This window comes from Heterocephalus glaber, unplaced genomic scaffold, assembly GCF_053883595.1.
Source record: "Heterocephalus glaber isolate CG9 unplaced genomic scaffold, H.glaber_assembly_v1.0 deba00000943, whole genome shotgun sequence".
In the NCBI taxonomy this organism is placed as follows: domain Eukaryota; kingdom Metazoa; phylum Chordata; class Mammalia; order Rodentia; family Bathyergidae; genus Heterocephalus; species Heterocephalus glaber.
In genome coordinates this window covers 13949143-13971862 of record NW_028258175.1, presented here as the reverse complement: position 1 = coordinate 13971862, position 22720 = coordinate 13949143, and the positions used below count along the sequence as shown (strand labels likewise).

Sequence of the window (22720 nt, the reverse complement as noted above, 5' to 3'; positions counted from 1 at the left end):
GTTTATTAAAATCCATTTTTCCAGCCTATTTTAATGGGCCGTAAATCTTTAGTGGTCATCAGATGGGAACTGAATGTCCCACATGCTGCTTTGGAGATTTGGGGTGGGATCCTACAAGTTTTAAATTCCCTGCAACAGTTCAGCCCACTCAGAGTGCGACCCAGCCCTCTGCTGTTGCGGGAGTGTATGTTTGTTTAATTAGGGCGCCGAGTAGAGCCACATCCGGTGGCAGATGTTGCCATGTGTAATATAATAAATAAAAGTCTTTATAGGACCCAGCAGGCAGTAGAGCCTTCAGTTAGCAGATGGCAAAATATTAAACTGGCAGAGCAATAACTTAACTGCCTGAATCAGCTGGTCCCTGCCCAGATTTGCTCCGACATGAATCAACTTCATATAGGAGGTGTCACTCAGCTTCAGCCTGCTGCCCTCACCTGCCCTCCCTCCCTCTCCCAGCCAGGACCTGTTTTTCCTTGGCATCCCATTATTAAAGTCAGGCTTCCTGGGGAGTGAAATCTTGTAAGCCCATTAGCTGGTCGATGAGAGGCGCTTGCGGGCCTGGGCTGTGAGGTTCCTTTATGGGGAGGAAATGCAGGAAGTCTGTGGATGTTCTCCAGGGCTGGACTCTGCCTGGCTTCAGAACAGAAAGACAGCATGTTACCTGGGCCCTAGGCCCTCTTGATGGAGGCAGACTCTCTCACTTGGCTCCAGCAATCCTTCTGTTTAGGACTGGGAGGGTGATTGTTACCTGGGGGACTGCAGAGGAAGAGGGAAAAAGAAAGGCCTTTCTGGTCTGAAAATGTAGAAACCGAAAATAGATGGGCTGACGTCTGTAAATTGGCTCAGGAGTGGAAAGCACAGTGTTGGTCTTGCTTACCAAATGCCAGATTCTGCCACTGCTGTCTGTGGAGGTCCCACTGTGTGCCAGGACTCAGGATGAGGGCTTTGTGTGCCCAAGCTCACTCCATCTTCACCAGGACCCTGTGGGGTAGGAACCACATACCCTTCCAGCACTTTATGTGTTATCTCATGGGGCATTTTCAGCATTTAATCTTAAACCTGTTTCTCACATGGGGAAACTGAGGCTCTAGAAATGATTTGTTCAAGATCACACAACTAGGAGTTGTCAGAATTGGGACAAAACCCGCTGCTGTCTAAACTCTGAGGTAGCGATTGGATTATCTTTGACTCCAGGATACTCTAGCAAACTTGAGCGGAAGATGTAAAACATATGCACAGAATACTATCCAGGAAATGAGGTAATGAGGTGGAGAACTGATCCTAAGAAAGACAATATGGCATTTATGACATTTGTTGACATTTTTTGAAATACTGTACATTTGACTGCATTTCAACAGATATCTGAAATACATTTTTGCTTTTAACCATTATAGTATGCTTTTGAGGAATGTACAACTATTTTATTAGTCACTTTCCTATTGCTAGGACAAAATACCTGACACTTGCAACTTAAAGGAGGGGAGGTTTATTTTGGCTCATGGTTTTAGTAGGTTCAGTCTATGGTTGGCTGGCTCCAGGGCAGAAATGACGTGGTGGGGAAAAGCTGTTCAACCCATGGTGGCCAAGAAGTAGAGAGAAGGAAGAAGGTGGGGTCAAGAATATGCCATTCTAGGTCACACCTCCAGTGACCCACTTCTTACAACCAGGTCCCACCTCTTCATAGCACATTCAGCTATGAACTCATCAATGGATTAATCCACTTATGAGTATATCGCCCTCATGATCCAGTTACCTTCTAAGAGCCCCACCTCTGAACACATGTGACTTTTGGGGGGCATTTTAGATCTATACTATCATAATTATTTAACTGAACTGATGAGAAAATTGGGAACAGAGGATGATTAGGCTTGTTCAAGGTCATGTAGTCAATAAAGAGAGAGGTGTGGGTTGAGACAGAGCCTGTATGATCAAAGCTTTTGTTTTATTTCCTTCAGTTTTTCCAAAGTTTTCTTTAAAGAAGCTTTGAGGATATAAAAATATAAGTGGAAATGAGAAAAAAGTTTTCCAGGAGAGGGAACAGCATGAGCGCTGACAAATACAGACAGTATAGTGCATGTGCGTGTGTGTGTTTGTGTGTGTGTGTGTGTTTAGTTGTGGAAATGAGGCTGGTTGCTAGAGAGGCAGACCCAGGGAAGCCTTGAATGCCAGACTGAGACAACTTGCCTTTCCTTTCCAGGAAATGGCAGGATGTGAAGAGTTTTTTGAGCCAAGAAAGAAAGCTGATGAAACTAAAGAGTCCTTTCAGATCATGATGTTAGGCTTCCACTACCCTCTATGGTCATCTTTGGGGAAAATGACAGTCAGGATGGATATTGCTTTCATGGTCAGGGCAGTGAGGATTTGAGGAAATCCTCAGAGTCAGGCTTTAGATTTCCTTCCACTTCGTGCCGTGAGAGCATCTGAGTCCTTTTGGCCTGGAGAAGGTTGCTGTTCTGCCTTTGGACCCCCGAGTTTCCCTGTCTGGAGTCTTTCAGTCTGGCGTTCTGTGCCCTGCATTGCCAGACTCTCTGGACTGTCCTCTTATTTTCTGGATCCTGGACTACTGTGACAGACCCTCTGGCAGACCCTCTGGGTTCCCTTGATCTCAGCCTGAACCCCACCGCCTGCCCCATGAGGAGGCCAAGACAGGCCTGGGGCTGGAATTATCCCTCCTACTTTGTGGAGTCACAGAGTCATGGATATCAGAGCTAGTTAGCTAGTTTACTCTCATTTTCTTTCATATTTATTAACCCTAGTTAAAAACCCTTACCCTCCCCCTTATTGGAATAGTGACACATGCTTTTGTGCATGATGAAGAAAGTACAGGAAAATATAAATGACAAAATGACAGCTAACCATAACCCCACAACCTAAAGACAACTGTGGCTAACATTGGGTATCTTTTCTTAGGGTTGTCCACATGCATACATGCCTTTTACTTGAACTCTTTATGTAACCAGAATCATGTTGAAAATATAATTTTGCATTCCAGTTTCCTACCCTCATAAAATCAGCACCAATTTCTCACATCATTAAACTTCTTTGTAAAAATTTATAGATATGGGAAAATATCTCAGTTAAATAGAAAAAAGCAGGATTCACATTCATATGTTAGGTACTATTTCAGTTGTATTAGATAAATTTACACGGGCACATGAATACCCACACAGTAGAATGTACAACACAGAATGGAAATATATCATTTAAAATGTTAATTGAGGTTGTCTCTGGAGAATGAGTTTTATTTTTCTTCTTTGCATCTTTCTGTATTTCTTTTTTTTTTTTTTTTGGTACCAGGGATCAAACTCTGGTCCTTGTGCTTGTGGGGCAGGCGGCAGAATCACTGAGCTAAATCCCTGGCCCATGTATTTCTATATTTCAGATAATGAATTTTTCTCATAAGAAAATTTTGCATAGCTTCATAATATTACAAGATATGGACATATCATTGTTGAATTATTGCCTGATTGAGGGCTCATTCATAGTTCCTAAATTTTTACAGTTATGAATGATACAGTGTTAAATATTCATTTATTTGTTTAACATGTATTTGAGAGTCTGTGATGTCCTGTGTACCTTGGCATGCATGTTTGCTCATGTTACACAAGTCCTATCATTTTACAGATGTGGAAACTGAAATTCAAAGAAATCACCAGGCTAGCAGGGGACACAGTTGGCTCTGAGCATTCAAGTCTTCCACCTCCAAGACTTTATCTTTGTCAGGCTGCTTTCCTCAGATCCGCAGTCCACCTCTGGAAAAATTGCAAAAAATTCAAGGATTCACTTTGGATATACTGATCTCCTTGTCCCTCTGCCTGGTGGCCTCCTCCTTGTAGCTGCACTGGGTGTCCGTCCACCCAATGGGCCAAAGCAGGTCCTTTTACACCACTTGTTCTTGTCTCTGTGGGGAGTTGTCCTCCCTGTGCTCAGCTGCTGCACTTCCTAGTGTCCCCATTTTAAAGATGTGGCTTTGTGACACCTGGCCTCTCTGAGTAAGATGATTCTTGCTTACCAGCTTGGTGCCATTTGAGATGATACATCTGAAGATCAGCTCCAATATTGCCTCTTTTTTGAGGTTTTCCAGATGACCTCATAGTCCACAGCACTTTTGTGTTTCCTTTGTACTTTGTTTATGGCTTCATTACAAAGCATACCTCACCATACCATGGCTATTTACATACATCTTTTTCTTATCTAATAGGTCAATAGCTCTTTGAGGTCAGGGACCATGTGTTGTGTTATCTACCTGGAGACCATGCTCATTTGCTTTTGTTTCTGTTTAGCCACTTCCTTCCTTCTCCTCTACTACTGCATCATTGCTACCCTGAACCCTGACCCAGGGTCCTAGTGGGACTCACTGCTTCCACTCCATTTTCCAGGTGGCAGGGAAAGTGATTGTTTGGAGTCACACACCACATGTGCTCGTCCTTGCTGCAGCCCGGGGAGATCTGGCCCTGCTGACCTCTCTGACATCACCCCTCATTCACCACATGCCACCCTCTGATCCGTCAGGAAGCACATTTAAAAGTCTCATCATTACATGTGATAGTTTGGATTGTTACCCAACAGATGTTCATTGTCTTCCCCCTGCAACCGTGAGTGGAGTGGACTTCCTTATCCCATGAAGGGTTGACTGTATGACGCGTTTTAGCCAATAGAATATGGGTAGGTATGATATGGACGGAGATTTGAAATGTGACAAAGTTATTGGGCTTGTCCTCTTCCCCTCTGCCAAGGCCACAGAAGCACTAAGCCCTGGGGGACTTGTTGGTCCCAGAAGAATGAAAGATGCTTGGGACAGATCTGAACTGAACTTGTGATCTGTAGCCAAGCCCAGCCTACATCTGCCAAGCCTAGGCTGGACCGTAGAGATTTAACTCAGGTACAAATGCTTGCCGTGGTCAGCCCCTGGTCGTAGCTACACAACACTGCCGTGACATGGTTGACTAAAAAGTTTCGTTTGACTTTCTTCAGTTACTACTTTTGAAATTTTCATCTTTTCTCATTATTACAAAGTTTCCATGAGAAAGAACCATTGTCTGTCTTGTTCACTCTATAACTAGCTCTACCTCTATCTTCCATCTATCTATTACCTATCTATATCTGTCATCTCCAATACATATTTATTGAATGAGTGATTGCCCCAAGAATACTTAGCAGGATATTTGTATCCAATCAATATTTGGTGAATAGAATTACTGAACCATCCAACTCAGTTCATATTATGTCTTAACAAGTATATCTTTAAAGTCAAGTTGGCACATAAGCCGAAAACAGTTAGTGATGACACTTCTATCCCCTTTCCTGCTCTTTCTGATCACACAAAAGACCTTTGCTGTAAGAAAACCCACACTGAAAACAGATGATGTGTCAAGTTAGTAATTTAAACCATGAATCTGTACTTGCTTAAAGATGAACTTGTTCTGGAAGAAAAATGAGAAAAATGCTTGTGACTGTCCAACAGAGTCCTGGATAAGTACATCAATTTTGGTTCGTAGCAGATCTAGCACATAATAAAAGCAAACTGCTGAGGTCAGCAGCAGAGGGAAGCCACACTTCTTATTTTCCCAAACACGGTTTTGGGGATGGTAATCATATCTATTAGCAAGGGTGACACTACTGTGGGCCCAGCAGAAAATGAGCTCTCCCACATTGCAAAATGAGCAAAGTGGAGATCGATAAATCATAAAATTAGTTGAGACATCATCTATCTTTCGTGGCTTTCCTTTTATTCCTGCCACAGTCCCTCAGGACACTAATTCATTTATTGCTTTTTATCGTTGGGAAAACACGTCAAGGTTTGGAGGCTGCATTCAGTTAGGGGAGCAGGGGCAATAATGTGTGTCATTAATTAGGCAGGTTTGGGAGTTTCAATCTAAACTCTGGTCTCAACCGACTTTCCTAAATTGAGTTTTAGGACTGCCCCTGTGTCTTATATTACTTCATCAAAAAGGAGTGTTATTGAAATATGCCCTGAGAGGGAGAGAGAGAGGGACACGTCTCCTTGCTCCAGAGAAGCAATAAATTTAGGGACAAACTAGGTGATAAGCCAGATGCAATCTGAGTTGTCTAAAAATTTGTTCTGTTATCAGCATGTAATTGTGGAGCACAGAGCTCAGAGTAGAAATATGTGTCACTTGGGGGCTATGTTCTTGGTTCTAAGGGATGCACAGATTTTTTTAAAAGATCTCCTTTTATTGTAGTAAGAATGTTGAACACAAGATACACACTTTTAACAAATCTTTAAGTGTACCATATAGTATCATGGGCTCTAGGCACAATATCTTACAGCACATCTCTGGGACTTACCTTGCTTAAGTGAAACTTCATGCTCACTAATGCCCATCTTTTCCTTTCTCTAGCCTCTGGCAGCCAGCAATCCACACTTAATTCTGTGAACTTGTCTAGTTTAAATACCTTATGCAATATTTATTTGTTAGTAAAAGTTTACAGCACATAATGATTACATCCTCATGGGGAATTGGTACATGTACATAATACATCTTAATTCTTTTTCAACCTCTCCTCTTTCCTCCACCTCTCCACCTCTTAACCTCTATCTCTTTTGCAAAAGACCTATTTTCTATTTTTATTTTGCCCTTTATTTATAATTTGGGTTTCTTATATAGGAGAAACCATGAAATATTTAAATTTGTGCATCTGGTTTATTTCACTTAGCATTACGGTCTCATGGTGCATCCATTTTTCTAGAAATGACTCAAGTTTATCCTTCTCTAAGGCAGAGTAGTACTCCATTGGGTGTAAATACCACATTCTCTTTATCCATTCATCTGTTGAATATGTAGGCCACTTCCAAGATTTAGCTATTATGAATTGTGCTGCTATAAACATGGGTATCCATGTATCACTGTAATGTACCATGTCTTTAGCTCTTTCTTTTTTTTTGTTAACCGGGAATCGAACTCGGGTCCTTGCACTTGCGCAGCAGGTGGTGAAACCACTGAGCTAAATCCCCGGCCCTAGCTCTTTCTTCAAGATACCAGTAAAGGAATAGCTGAATCAAATGGAATTTCTAGTTTTAATTTTTTGTGAAATCTGCATACTGATTTTCATAGGGATTATACTAATTTACACTCCCACCAACAGTATAAAAGTGTTCCTTTTACCTCATAGCCTCACCAACATGTGATATTATTTGATTTCTGGGTGATTGCCATTCTTTCTAGAGTAAGAGGAAATCTCGGTGTTGCATTAATATGCATTTCTCTAATGGCCAGAGATGTTGAAAATTTTTTTCATGTATTTTTTGTGAAACTAGGCCATTTGAATGTTTTTACCATTTAATAAATAATTCTCTTGATGACTACAGTTATGAAAGTTGTTTGGGAGTAGTCATAGTAATGGTGGTTTTCCTGATTGGTCTGTAGTCTTCAATAAGTATAGGAAGTTATTGCATAAAACAGTGATCAAAACGGTAAGACTGAATTGATGCGTCCATCATTCTCAGGATTGTTGGTTACCTGGGCGTATCTACCCCAGATCACCTTGCTTCCTGTGTCACAAGGCCCAGCTCGCTCACGTTCACCTCAATCACCAATCATAACTTTGGTAATAACACCCAAGGTTGTATATAGTGGTGATGAAGTATTGTTTTTTCACAGCAAGTATTGGCAGGCGAAATGTGGCTTTCAGTTCAGGATGTTACATGGGTCTTCTTGAAACTTAAGCCCATTGGCCTAATGAACCTTTCGTATTTAGGTGCTCTTCTTGGAAAGCCATCTCCAACAAAGCAGCCTTTAGTAACCATCCTCTTCCATGCCTCCTTTTTTTCTCTTTCCAGTTCAAATAACTTTTAATACTTCTGTTTCTCCCTGGGCATGAACTTTGGTTTGGGCAGAGACTTCCCATTTTCCCGCCTTTTCTTTCCGTTTTTGGGTCGTCATGTTGGAAGGTACTTTTGCCAGAGACTGACACTCTCTGTCCCACAGGTAGGCAGGTACTGCTCCCTGCGGGGAGTCTCTTCATCGCTTTGGGTTGTTGCTTCCCTTTTCACGCGTCATGATAGTCTTCTTCATTTGTATTTTTCGGCATGGCGCTCTTTATGGTAGAGCTTAGCCTTCAGGCCAGTCTTATGTTTTTTTTGTCTTTGAAATTTCAGGAGCCTTCTTTCTCTTTTGCTCATGGTAATCCAGATGATACCCATAGCGTTTGAGTGTAATTCAGTACATTCATTTTGTGGCGTGGCGACAGCTGCCAAGCCAGCCGTGGGGTAGGCGGGGTTGGGGGCAGGCTCAGGTGTTCGAAGAAAAGTCTCAACTTTGGCCTTTCACAGCCACCTGAGCTGCCTCTGCACCGCGGGAACACGAAAGCTTTTTTCACCTATTTATTGGCCCTTTGTACTTCTTCTTCTGTGAAGTGTCTGTTCATTTCAGTTGCCCTTTTTTAAACTGGCTGTTTTATGTTGGGAGGACCTAATTTTAAAAGTTTCTCTATTTTCCCTAGTGCATGTTTTTAGCACAGACTGTTTAAGTCCCTTGTGTGGAGTTGGTGTGTGTACACAGCACATCGCAGTTCCTTTTTGCATCCCCTTTCTCTCCTGGCCATCTCACCTCCCTCCATCTCTCTCTCTTCTTTTTTTTTGGTACTGGGGATTGAACTCAGGTCCTTGTGCTTGTGAGGCACGGTGCCACTGAGCTAAATCCCCGGCCCTCCCTCCATGTCTTGATCCCCTTCCCATTTGAGAAAGATCCGTCTCCCTGCTTCCTATTATCTGTCTTTTATTTTGCTCTTTATTTATAATTTGAGTTTCTCATATTAAAAAATCATGCAATATTTAAGCTTGTGTGTCTGATTTATTTCTCTTAACATTATGGTCTCAAGGTGCATCCACTTTCCTACACAGGACTCGAGTTTATCCTTCTTTGTGGTGGAGTAGTGCTTCATTGTGTGTAATACCACATTTTATTTGTCCATTCTTCTCTTGATGAACATACAGGCCACTTCCGAGATTTAGCTATTATAAATTGTGCTGCTGTAAACATGCTTATGCCTGTGTCACTATAATATGATGTCTTTAATTCTTCCATGAAGATAGGTAGAAGAGGAACAGCTGAGTCAAATAAAACTTCTAGTTTTAGTTTTTGAGGAATGTCCACACTGATTTCCATAGTGGTTATGCTAGTTTACATTCTCATCAATGGAGAAGGGTTCCTTTTTCCTTGCAGCCTCACCAGGATTTGTTATTATTTGATTTCTGGATAAATGCCATTCTTTCTGGAGTAAGAATCTCAGTGTCATTGTAATTTGCATTTTTCTAGTGGCCAGAGATGTTGAACATTTTCTCACGTTCTTATTGGCCATTTGTACTTCTTCTGAGAAGCGTCTAATCATTTTATTTTATTTATTTATTTTAGTTTTTTGAGACAAGCTCTCATTATTAGTTCAGGCTGGCCATGAACTCACTATGTAGGCCAGGCTGGCCTCGAACTCACAGCGATCTTCCTGCCTCAGCCTCCCTAGTGCTCGGATTACAGGCGTGTGCCACCATGCTCGACTCGTCTGATCATTTTAGCTGCTCATTTTTGATGAGGTCTTTTATTTTGGGGGTCTAATTTTTTTGAATTCTTTATATATTCTAGATATTGGTCCTCAGTCCAAGGAATATTGCCTAGTTTACTTCACATAGCACTATACCATCAAGTTTAAAGACTTGTTGTATTTTGCAGCATTTCTTGTTTTTAAAGGAAAATATTCCATTTTCTATGTTGCTAGTCTACATTTTCTTTATCCATTCATCTGTTGATGGACATTGAGGTTGTTTCTGCATCTTTTATGTTGTGAATAGTTCTGTAATGAACATGCGAGTGCTAATATCCCATTTAGACCCTAATTTCAGTTCTTCTGAATAAAGACCCAGAAGTGAGATTGCTGAATCATATGGTAGTTTTATCCTTATTTTTTCAAGAAATGTCCATTCTGTTGTCCATAGCAGTTATGCCCTTTTGCCTTACCATGAATAATGTGCATGCGTTCCAATTTCTTCATATCTGCCAATGTTTGTTGTCTTTGTTTCTTTGGATAGCCATCCTGACATACGCGAGGTGATATTTCATTGTGGTTCTGATTTGCATTTCATAATGTTGAGGCTTTTTTCATATACTTGCTGGATTAATTATGAAGACAAAACATTTGTGGACTTAAAACTATAAAACATAAAACTATGAAACATAGATGAAAGAAATTGAAGAAGATACTGACAGATGGGAAGACATCCTATCTTCATGGATTGAAAGACTTGGTATTGTTAAAAATCCCCATACCATTGAAAGTGATCTGCAGATTCCATTCAACCCCTACTAAATTTAAAAGTTGGGTTCATATAAATATAAAAATCAACCCTACAATTCATATGGAACCACAAAAGACCATGAATGTAAGTGGTCCCTCTCCTTTACCTCTTGCCCTCTTCAATCTGTTTTTCACATAGACATGAGAATGCTCTTTAGACCGAATTTAATGAGATGACATCAACCACCTCTGGCCCAACCCCTACCTGATGACACTCCCGAGGCCATGTGATGTACTAAGAATAAGTCCCAAATCACTTGTGGTGGTCATGATATGGTCTCTGCATACCAGCCTTAGTTCACCTCTAGCACTTTCCCTCTTACCACACTTCCCTGTTTCTTCTCCTTCAGTACACCAATGGCCATTTGCACTTCAGGGCCTTTGGATCTACTGTTGACTAAGAAAAATGTTGGGTTCTGGGGATGTGTCAGTGACAAGTCAACACATGGGTAAATGTTAGGAGATTATGAAGATAAACTGGGGTGAGAGAATGGAGAGTTTCAGAACAGAGTGACTCCGTTTTGCTAGGGTGGTGAGGGAAGGCCTCTCTGAGGAGGTGGCTTTAAGCACATATCCTAGATAAACAGAGAGTGAGCTGTAGGGTCAGATGGGGCAGAGGAAGGAGTTATTTCAAAGGCTCCAAAGTGGGCAGATACCTGCAGGGCTTAGAAATGGTGGCTATAATCAAACATGAAACCACAGAAGCTTGTGATTAAATGTGGAAGTCATGCAGATGGGGCAGAATGGGGTTCTCTGTGGAGGGTTTTGGGAAGAAGAGAAGAACTCTGAAGTACATGTGCTCATAGGAAATGCCGTGGACCTGCAGGGGAAGGGCCTGTCCTCCGTGTCCTTCTGCTCTGCTGGCTACTTTTAGTTCCAGGTTCAATGCCCGAGGTGTTGCCAGCTGATGTCCCTGAACGAGCAGATGCCTGACAGGAGGTGGAGTCCCAGTCTGGTTGGTAGTGAAATGTCCACAGCCTTGTACACACTCCCACAAAGGATGGAGAAGAGCTGTGCGTTCCTGTTTGGATCGCTTATTCCCATTTTGTCACCCTCAAAAAATCCTGGTCGGAAACCTTGTGGGACCTGGGCTCGGATGTATCAAGGTTTGAATCCTGCTATGATTTTTTCCTCTGGTAGGATTTTGGTGAGAGCTGCTCAGATCCAGATTCAAGGGGGGCAGGGGCAGATTTAGGTTATTTATTTATGCTTAGTATCATGGCTCTTTTAGTTTTCAAATTTATTTTATTTTTATACACATAGAACATTTATAGCACTGCAAACTAAGAACTGCATTAAAAACATACCCTCAGAGCAGGCACAGGATGAATGCCTGCCCTGGCTGGAGGAGTGGAGAGCTCTATCACCGATGTGTTGGTTTGCCAATCTGTGGTGAGAATTGAAAGTAGACAAACTTTAGTTGCTTTTAAAAAATTTTTCTTGATGCTTGTTCATCCATATGCCATTCAACATGTCTCACATATTTTTAAAAATAGACTTTTAATTTCAGAATAATAAGTTTGAATTTACAGAAAACCTGTGAAGATAGCTCAAGAGAATTCCTGTAGTTACCTTTCATCCAGCTTCCCCTAATATTAGCATCTTACCTCACCATGGCACATTTGTGAAAATACAAAATTAACACTGACACGGTGTTATGAACTAAACTGAAGACCTCATTCAGATTCCACCAGATTTTCCATTAATGTCTTTCTTTTTTGAAACCAGGGTTCAATCTAGGATATCATCTTGCATTTAATAGTTTTTAAAAACTGATTTTTCAGCCCTTCACAGACAGTATACCTGTTGGCTGGGCCCGGCAGGCCCCCACTTCCAGCATCAGAGAAGCCCCAGCTCTATTCCTGTCACCCCCGTGCTTCTCTCTTCATCCAAGGCCACCATTTTCTTCAGCTTCCATTGTTTCATTTGGTATTACAAGCGAATATGTATTCTCAGTCCTTTGACTTATACAAAACTGTGTAGTCTTCTGAACCTCGCTGTTTCATTTGAAGGACATAAACAGGAGACAACTCTGTTTGGGGGCATAGAGCCTTCCTTGCCTTAGAATGACTCCATAGTACTTTACTGAGAGGGTTTACCATGTTGATTCGAACGCAAATGGACATTTAGGTTGTTTCTATCCATTGAGCACTGTAATACTATAATGAAGTAGTTGTAGTTTTCTTCGGAAAAAAAGATGAGGCAGGGAAAACTTGATATCAGCTTATAAATTAGTGACAATTCCACAAAGAATGGAACAGATGTGTCTTTTCTGGGACCCCTGGAGTCTAGAGCCTAGACGTATCTTTTCTCTTCCCCGAGGGATTATGCCTTTGTGATGGCCTTGACTGGGAGGTGGCTTTGATGACTGTATCCTTGGTGATAAGCAAGGAATGCTGGGATGAGGCTTCAAGATTTGCAGTCACACTTCCTTTGCAACAATCGCTAGAGAGAGAGAAAAAAATGTGTGCCAGCTCAGGAAATGGACTCCAGTCAATAAGGCCTTTGGTGCATATTCTGTTGGAATAATTTATTAACTCCCTGCGGACCTCGTGGTCAGGCACAGTTAGAGTCTTCTCCACAGATGCAGTGTGCCATTCAGTAGGCTAGGGTTACAGTGTGGTCCTGAGCAGGTGCAGGGGACATCTGCAGATTGAGGTGGGCAAGGGCAGAGGTGAGGAAGCAGCTCAGTGGAGGGAAGGATCAAAGAATGCTCAGGAGGGTAGACTTGGGCTCAAATGCTTCCTCTGATAACATTTGGGGAAGTTACTTTACCTCCTGAAGCCTCAGTTTCATCATCAGATGGGGTAAAAGGTTGTTGTGAGTCTTACGTGAGATGAAGAAGTTTAAACATAGAGTGTAAAGTATATAATCAATGACAAGTCATTACTTTGGGAAAAGGTTTTGACTCAATGGAGTATAATTACAAAACAATTCTATTTTTTGCATCCTATTATCAATAGTGTGTTAAATCTACCCCATTGGGTGGCAGGTCCCTAAACCTTCTGGCTGCTTTCTGGTATGAAAAAAATCTATCTGGTACAACTTACACTTCCAAATTCAGATCCAGTCAAATGTTCTCTCTCTCTCTTCCCAAGGCAGAACCTGAAGAGGTGTGCATAGGTGTGTGTTCAGCGCTCGACACATCTCCCACCTCCCTGCTTTTGTGTTAGAAAGGGGAGGAAAGGGAGGCAGAAGAGATCTTTACATGGCCCTGGCTGGGGGTGGCATTTCTGATGCCACTCTGGGTCATAACAGGTCTGCCTGCTGTTAGAGGTTTTTGAAAACATGGCAGCTATTTCATGGGTAGTGGACTTGGTTCCAGCTGCTCCTGTGCCCTGTCTATCCTGGAGACACCTAAAAGAAGGCCAGCCAAGTCCCTCTTTGGCCCCAACCAATGGCCCCCAGCCTCTTACTTAGTGGCTCCCTGGATAGCCTCTCAGCTCTCTCTACTAGAGTCATGGAGAGCATCCCTGGGAGAATTCTGGAGACACAGAGAATGAGAGGAAAAATGCCCACCCCCTTCATTGCCTACATTAAGTTTTGTTTTGAGTAAGTTTTGGTTTGAGTAAAAGAATGTCCTCACTCCATTTTGCTCTGAAGGCACAGCTAGAGGGTCTTGTAGATCTTCAGGTTGGGGGTGAAGGCACTAACTCCTCCTCTTGCTGGTGATCCTATAATTTAGTGTCCAAACTTGGACACCTCAGAGTAGAAAGTGGAGTGGGGAGTTATTAATAGCTATGCTAAGACAACAGATATAAATTGAGACTATCCAGGGCCAGCCGAGGATATATGATTGCCCTCTGCAGGAGCAATTTCTCTTAGGGATCTTCCTCCGTGAGCCAGGAACCAGGTGACTTCTGTAGTCATCAATTCCAGAACAACAGGAACATTCCCACCTGGTGACCTGTGACTGGAGCAATGAGGAAGAAGTAGGTGGGGATGAGGACAAATGGCAGGGTCTTTAAGTGCTTCACATAGCCGCTAGCACACAGTGGGTGCTCAGACTGGGTCCTCTAATCTCTGCTTTCCATGCCACCCCACTGAAGCTCTGCTGGGACCTGTCTACTTCCTGGACTCAGAGCCAAGTGGTAAGAGCTCACACCAACTATGTCGGGCTGCACTAACTGCTTTATGCCTTATCTTCTTCAGTGCTGACAACTGTAAGGTAGGTGAGTTAATATTATCATTTCCATTGTACGGTTATACAACTGAGGCTCAGAGAGGTTAAGTGCCTTCCCAAGGTCACAGAATGTAAGTGGCAGAAACCCACGACTGCCGTGCTTTTAACCACTCAGCTGCATGTGGAGTTGAGAGAATGCAAACATGGATGGGGCTGAGTCTTTTCATTTCTGAGCAAAAGCCACAGGTGCCAAGCCTATATGGTAGTGGAGGGTAGTTTGGGAAGGGTCTTTCTGAATTGGAAGTAGAGCCATATGCTATCATGAGAGTGCAAAATTTTGAGCCCATTCCAGAGTGGTCTGAGGTGACTGGAAAGAACCCAGTCATCTAGGGGAGGCTGTTACCACGAGGGAGCTACGACCAGAAAATTTTGTCTGCATTATCTGTTTAAGATTCCCTGGCAGACCTGAGATGATGGGGAGCATTTAAAACATCTGAATCTAGGGCTAGGGATTTAGCTCAGTGGTTCCACCACCTGCCTCGAAAGCATAATGGCCTGAGTTCGATCCCCGGTACCAAAAAAAAAAATCTGAATCTATAGACAGATTCAATCAATTGATTGCTCAGTGTAAAGACTTAGACTTTAGTTTATTCTGCTATTTTGCTTGAAATGTCTCAGATTGGTTATGTTCTCAATCCATATCCTATTGACAGTTTGGCATCAAGTATCTTTAAATGCCCGGCTTCGTAGTGGCCACATATGGGGAAATATAGTTTGTCATCAAAGTGTTACTGCTTAGGTAAGGGAAAACGTAAGTAACACAAAACAATTTACTTCACCTTAGGCCCATTAAAGGTTGAGTTTAACAGGGCATGGAGGTGGATGCCTGTAATCCTAGCACTCTGGGAGGCTAAGGCAGGAGGATTACAAGTTCAAGCCCAGACTGGGCAACTTATCAACATAAGGAGGTCTTGTCTCTATAGCTCAGTGCAGAGACCCTGAATTGGTCATGAGTATTGAAAAAAAAAATCACATTTATTTATTTAGCCAAGCTCCTCCGTCACAGTGATGCAGAGATGCAAGAAATCACATCCAGCTGCACAAATACATCTGAGGCTCCTGCTTGTGTCATCCCTGTCTTCATCCCGCTGGCCAAAACGAGTCATGTGGCCATGATGGAGTGGGGAGAAGCTGTCAAGTAACATGGCAAAAAGAATGGTTCAGAGAGGGGAAAACAAAGAAAGTTATGGGAAAGTTACATACAGTGATGAAAAGACTCCTGCATATTGATGCTGTTGAGAGTGTTGCCTAGTCCACCTCTCAACATCAGGGAAAACTGGGCTTCCTTTAGGCAGCTGGGACCTTTTACTGCGTAGAGGTCATGAGTCTTATGTTTTCCTTTTTTTTCTTCAAATAGCCAACTGGAAGCCCAGAGTCAAGTTTCAGATCATCTCTACAACCACCCTATTGCCTGATCCCAGTTCACCAATGGCTTCACCATATCTTCTCCTAAGATCACCTCACTTATTTACTTTACCCTGTTGTATTTCATAGGTGTTTGTTAGCAGCTCCAGAACTTCACGGACTGAGGTAGAGTTTCACTGAACACACTTAACTGCTAGGTGAAAGGTACAGATAATTTATTCTAGTGGTCCTTACCGAACACTCGCTGTGTGTGACGCTGTACAGCTGGGGGTGTGGTCATGCAGGTCTGACACACTCCTGTCCTGGAGGGTTCAGTACCATTGGCCAGGGCAGGCTTTCTGAGTCTGAGCACTGTTGATGCTTTGGGCCAGATAATCCTCTGGGGTCGAGGTCTGGCCTGTTATTGTAGGAGATTTAGCAGCATCCCTGGACTCTACCCACTGTTGTGACAATTAAAAAGTATTTCCAGAATTGCCAAATATCCCTTGGGGAGAACAGGAACCCTTGGCTGAGGACCACTGGGCTATAGTGAGTGGAGTTGTAGGAGGTGTGGAGCGCAGCTCCTGACCCCGGGAAGACCTGCAGGGCAGGTGGTGCCCGAGTGGAAGCTGGAGGCTGGATGCAGGAGCCAAGCAGAGGGAGAGGGAGAGGGGGAGGGGGAGGGGGAGGGGGAGGGGGAGGGGGAGGGAGAGAGAGGCCATTTCTGTTCTCCAGGTGCCGGTGGAGCCGCCAAGGGCAGCAGCGTGATGATGGGAGAAGGTGGGCAGTGGGTGGAGTCACACAGAGCCTTGACCTCCTGGTTGTGCCTCAGACCCTGGATGACTTTGAGGCTATAGGTCAACACCTGTCCTGTCCTGGTGTCAGGAAAAGGACACCTGTCACACATGCAGGTTCTGAGCCTGACCCAGGGATTTTAATCCAGGATGCCTTGAATGGGCTCCAGGAATCTGATTGTTTGACAAGGGACCTTTGGTGATTCTGATGTAGAAGACCCCAGACTCCCTGGGGCCTAAGCTGGGTCATTTAACTGGAATTTGGAACATTGGTAGAGACCATGGTGAGCTCCTGAGGCATGCTGTCAGCAGCTGTGGAACAGGCTTCGGTTTGTGGGTGACACCAGCTGGAGGTCAGGGCTTGTTGGTACAGTGGACTTCAGAGCTATGACTTGGGCCATGGACTCCCTCAGCTGAGCTGCTCATTTGTTTAACACCCTTTGTCCAAGGCTTTTCCAAGGTTGTTTGGAATGAGAAAGTGCAAACCCTTAGGCTCCACTCTCATTAAATTACCTGTGTTAGGGTGGTGGACAATACGCAAATACGCATAGGAGCTAAACATATTTATTTTTGAAGAAATAGATGAAGTAATGTAGACTAGTAAGGAAATGATGGGAAATAGAGGTATCTTTTTTTAATATAACAGCTTTATTCCAATGTATAATTTAGATGCCATTCAACTTTTCCATTTAAAGCACACAGGTCAGTAGGATTTAGTATATTCACAGAATTGTGCAAGCATCATACAATTATGGTAGACAATTTTCATCATCCTGGAAGGAAGTCTTGCACTCACTACGGGGAACCCCATTTCCTCCCGTCTGCCCTTCTGTCTTCACGGATTTGCCCATTCTGGACATGTGGTATAAATGGAATCACATGCTGTGTGGTGTTTTTGTTTGTTTGTTTGGGTTCTTTTGTGTGGCTGGCTTCTTTCATTTAGCATCACGTTTTTAAGGCCCATCCTTGTGTATCGGTACTTTATTCCTTATTATTACTGAATACTCCATTGCACTAGTATATCACATTTTAAAAAATCTGTTCACCCGTTGATGGACACTTGGGTTGTCTCGTTCCTTTCCCCATGGTGAGGGTGTGGGGGAAGAAAGATCAGATTGTGAATTTGCTTTATCTCAGTGGCAGACGTGGAGAAGCCATTTTGGAAGAAAAGATGAAGGTGGGTCAGACCTGAGACAGGGTTAGAGGAGGTGGGTCACCAGTGGCTTCGCTCAGGGTGCCTGCTCACCTTTCCTGAGCCTCCTTTGGCTTGTCTGTGGATCGAGGGGGAGAAACGACAGCCCCTTGTTGTGAGAAGTGTGCAGGGATTAAGGGAGGAAATCGATAGTTTGGAATGCTATTTTTTTTTTTTTTTTTGGTACCAAGGATTGAACTCCGGTCCTTGCGCTTGCGCAGCAGGCAGCGAAACCCCTGAGCTAAATCCCCGGCCCCATGGAATGCTATACTGATGTGCACTTTGTTCAGATATCTAATACAGAGCCTTGTATTATTATTTACATTAGTCTCTCTAAGAGCCCGTCTTATTTATCTTTATAACTGTCTTATGTATTTGCTTGAACTCAGGGCCTGTAGCACAGCCAGATTCACACTTTCTTTCCCGTCCCCTTATTACCAGCTGAACAGTCACTGTGCCGCGTGTCATGTACATGGGAAATACATTACAGCTGCTTCCACAAACCCCTCCCCTCACCCAGTTACTTGTCTGTGGATGCAGTCAATTTGTGGCGTGGTGGGATAAGGAAATAAAAGTTAAAAGTTTATCAGCTGCATGTTATATAGCAGATGATGTAGTTTTTCTCATTTAATCCTCCATTCCCCTAGGAATGCTGGCCCGATAATCCTTGTTTTGCAGATAAGGAAACGAACTGCCCACGGCCCGCCCGGCAGCTGGTGAAGTGGCGCAGTCTCTCTGCAGACCTTGCCTCTCCCGCAGAGCGCACTGCCCCCGGAGGGTCCCGGGAGGGTCCCGGGGAGCGGGGCGGCCGGGCTGAGGGGAGGCCTGCAGTGCCGCCCTCTGCTCCTAGATGGCGCGCGAGGCTCAGCTTCCAGGACACCTGGGCGCCAGCCTGCCGCTGGCCAACAGGCTGCGGAGGGTTTGGAGAACGGAAGGGGCTTTTATGGGTGGTTGTTTGCTTGGGGTTTTTGTTTGTTGGTTGGCCGTTGTTTTGTTTTTGTTTCCACTTGTAGAGTCTGTCTGCTGCCTCGACGCCTGCAGTTCATCTTTGCGGCCGCGTCAGCCTGACAGGTTAGGGAAGGCGGAGTGGCTGGGTGAGGGCTGGGGGACAGACATCTGAAGGAGAAAAAGCGAAACGGCCCCATCACAGAGCGCCCTGTGCTGACCCTGAGGTCACAGTCGGCACGCCTGACGGTGCCAGCAGAGTCCCAGCCCAGAAGCAGGAGCTCTGCTCTGGCAGTCAGAGGAAGGAGCCTTGTCGGAGGTGGCGACAGTCTGTCACGCGCTGTCCGGCCCCTCATTCTGTGGATCTCGAGGAGGGATGGCAAAGCCGCAGGTCTGAGTTCAGGTTTTGGGGTGCAGTTCTGCTCACCTCATTCGCCTTTTCTCCTTCCTTGAAATAAATAGGAAAGTTTTTGTTATCAAGACTGGGGTGTGAGGACAAAGTGAGCACCAGGGGCCGCATCCAGACTGCGGAGAGAGGAAAGTCAGAGGTGACTTTCTCCATCCAAGGAGGCCACGGTAACACAGCCCCAGCTGTGGGGATGTGTTGTTGTTGAACTTTAAACATTTCTAATGTGTGATAGCCACCCACTACGTTAGAAGAAGAAGAAGAATCAAAGGAAGGAAACGCTTTGCTCAGTAGGAACCCCAGTGGGTTGTGCAGGGAGGTCTTGGATACAGCACCCCGGGGAGGGAGGGGGAGGGGAACGGTGAGCGAAGCGGGGTGTGTGTGTGTGGAGGGACCAGGCTGCTCAGAAGGGTCTCAGCCAGCTGGATGGAGGGTGGCCTGGCTGGGCTCTCTGCTCTTGGACCCATGTTCAGAGGAGAAGCCGAGAGTCTGAGAAGCTGAGTGTCACACTGTCTTCATTTCCTGTGCTCCTCTCTGTGACAGTTATTCAAGTCTTTGCACACATCATGGGTCTGGATGCTAACTCTACCCCCCCCCCCCGGGGGGAGGTTGCGTAGAGCCTATTTAGAGTCCAGATACCTAAAAACTGGGCAGAACCTAATGCTGAAAGCGGTTCTGTTTTCCCTTGGCCTTCATTGCCTATCCCTCATATATCTTCCCTGGCTTTGTCTTTTAATTACATTTTCCTATTTACTGTGTTGTGGATATTCTTCGAAGCAGCCTCAGGTCCTCTGTGGGATGGATAAAAACGTGTGTTGGGGATTCGCTTTGGCTGAGAGAGCTGGGGCAGAGGTGATTTTACTGGGGACAATGCTTCCCTCTCCTCTGCCCACTTCGGTGCCCTGAGCTTTTTTTTTTTATGGGAAGGAGAAAGAAAGAGGGGATGGCATAGTATCTGTTCACCAGTTAGCTCTCTGCTGGGCTTGAGATCCTGTGACCAGAGGAAGAGATGCTGATAGAGGTCTTTCACAAGAGGCTTGGAGTAGGCAGCCCCTCAGAGGGGCTTTGTATTGCTCTGCAGACACCCCAGACATCCTCAGGACCCTGATGACACTCCCAGACTCTGCAAAGGAATGTGCTGCCTCCTATTCTCAAGCAGTGCCGCAGACTACAAGCTTTGGGGCATCTGGAATAATCTGTTGGTGACAAACACTGGTAATAGTCTCCTGAGCCTCTGTGGGGCAAATGTGTGCCAGCTCAGATGTGAAAGAGCCCCATGCATGCTAGGTGTTAGGTGCAGACAGCTGCAGTACCCAGATGCTGCAGGCAGACCAGAGACTGTGTGGAGTGAATCTGACTGCTGCAAACCATCCAGGTACACGGGGCACCTGTCACCATCATTTGGATAATAGAAAGTGTGACTGGCTTGTCACGATCTATCAAAACTGAAAACATGGACCTCCATGAACCCAGAGTTTCACTGTTATCTATAGTACTAACTATATACAGTATATATAAATATTAATGGATATAACATAAAGTATTTCCATGTTATATATACTAGTATATATAACTACACAACTATATAACTCTGTGTGTATATATACACAAAGAGTGACCAAAATATGGTGAATGTTTAAATTGTAAAAAATGTATAACAGTAAATGACATATAGCTAGTAACCCCCTCAAAATACTCCCCCTCGCCTGGAGCACATCCCATCATTCTGGCCATTTTCTGATGCAGTTCTGGAAGTCCTCTTTTGTGAGTGTCTTTAAGATGTGATAAACACTGCGAATGCTGTTACCAAATGCCATGCAACAGAAAAGCAGGCTCATTAAAACATTATGGTGTCCTCATCCACCTTAGTCACTGGATGTGATGCTGTGTACCTTCTGGCTCTTCTCCAAAGTCAAAATGACCAGGAAGGGTCACTGTTTCTAATCGATTCAGAACATCAAGGTGGTCACAACAGTGCAACAAATGACACTTCGTTCACAAAAAGAGCTCTTCTAGAACAGAAGGGTAAGAGCAATAGGATAATTGTGTTTGTGGCGAGAGGGAGTATTTAGAGGGGCAGTGGCAATGTGTCTTTTGCTGTAATAATTTTAAAAAATGTAAACACATACCATAATAACACATACATATATCGTGAGTGTATGTTACCGTATTTATGTACAGTAAGCAGTCCCGTTCCCCAGAGGGACGCATCTGGGTTTGTAGACAGGCTGGAGACTGACTATAGAAAACTGTTGTCTGTGGTCAGTCATAATCAAGATACGCACTCACCTGCGGGACATGCGCTCTGCCTCAGTGGGTGCCAGGCAGTTCAGAGAGACTCTGATGTGCCAGGGGTTAATTTGTCATTCTTGGTATCAGGAGTAGGGTGTGGTTGCTGACTCACTGGTGGAGAAGGATGTTCATATTTTAACTACTGGTAAGGGCATGCTGTTGCTTCTGGTTGAATATTGGCCTTATTATCTTGAATTATATTTTAAGTTCTGACCGAAGTGTGGTGGGCTTCCTGCTCTTCCCAGCGGTGGAGTGCACAGTCAGGGGTCTGTGTGCCCTGAACCTTGGGTACCTTCCTGGTTCCTGACCCAGTTCGGCCCTCGCCAACGAGTCCCGAGGCTGTACGTGGCAACCCTTGGGAGAATGAACCCGATTCTGCAGAAAACTTGGTGTAATTAGTTGTTAATAAGCAGAGCCAGGTCCCCCCCCCCCCCCCCCCAGCAAATAGTTTCCCATTGCACCTGCATCGTCAGCACTCTGGAAAGACTGCACTTTTAAGTGCTTAATTCAGCCTCATTCAACCGATAATTTTGCTTTTGTCTTCCAAACACAAGCACCCTTGTTATTCTTCTCTTTCCTTCTCACAAATAATGAAGTCGATCCCAACCCCTTCCCCTTCCCAGTCTGCTCTGTATCAGTGCCTTGGGAAATGCCACCGTGTTCCTGAGGGAGCTGCTGGGAGCAGTGACAGAAGCAGCTTCAGCACCTCCAGGCAGACTTGTTGCCCTGGGAATCCCTTCTGGGCAGGCAGATCCCACCTGTGTCACATCTCCAAGCCCCGACACCTGGGCGCATGGCCTTTCGCGTGTGGTTGACAGAAATTCCTATCTAACACTTTCACATTTGCCTCAAAACCAAACTGCTGAGCTTTCAGCTTCTTCAAATTCATCCGGGAAGGGGAGCCAGGTGGTGCTCACGCTTATTTATCTCAGCCCCATCCCAAATCACTCTCCTGTGTGTCACCGTGTCCCTGAGGCTAGAGTGAGGGGCCCGGAAGGGGGTCACGGAGGGGAGACTCAAGCCGGGGGGGGGGGGCGGTGAGCCAGCGCTGAGTCACCTCGCAGTATGCCCGCATCGCAGCCCGTCACGGTTGTTACTTATCATCCAGTTCAAGATTTTAGTAATACTCCTGAAGACCACAAGTCTGGGCAGGTATTCAGAGGTTACCACCTGGGGAAGGAGGCGTTGACACTGAATATCTGCTCTGTGCCGATAATTTTATAAATAATATTATTTAATTATTACAGCAAGTCTTT

General features: G+C 44.5%; 1 long non-coding RNA gene and 1 pseudogene across 2 annotated transcripts in view; one reads left to right on the top strand and one right to left on the bottom strand.

Moving 5' to 3' along the window:
• The window catches only part of LOC147828680 (uncharacterized), a 208398-nt gene that overhangs the window by 130861 nt on the left and 54817 nt on the right, over positions 1-22720 (top strand). The gene's annotated exons all lie outside the window — the stretch shown is intronic.
• On the bottom strand, positions 7502-8164 carry LOC101724827 (ribosome biogenesis protein NSA2 homolog pseudogene; annotated as a pseudogene).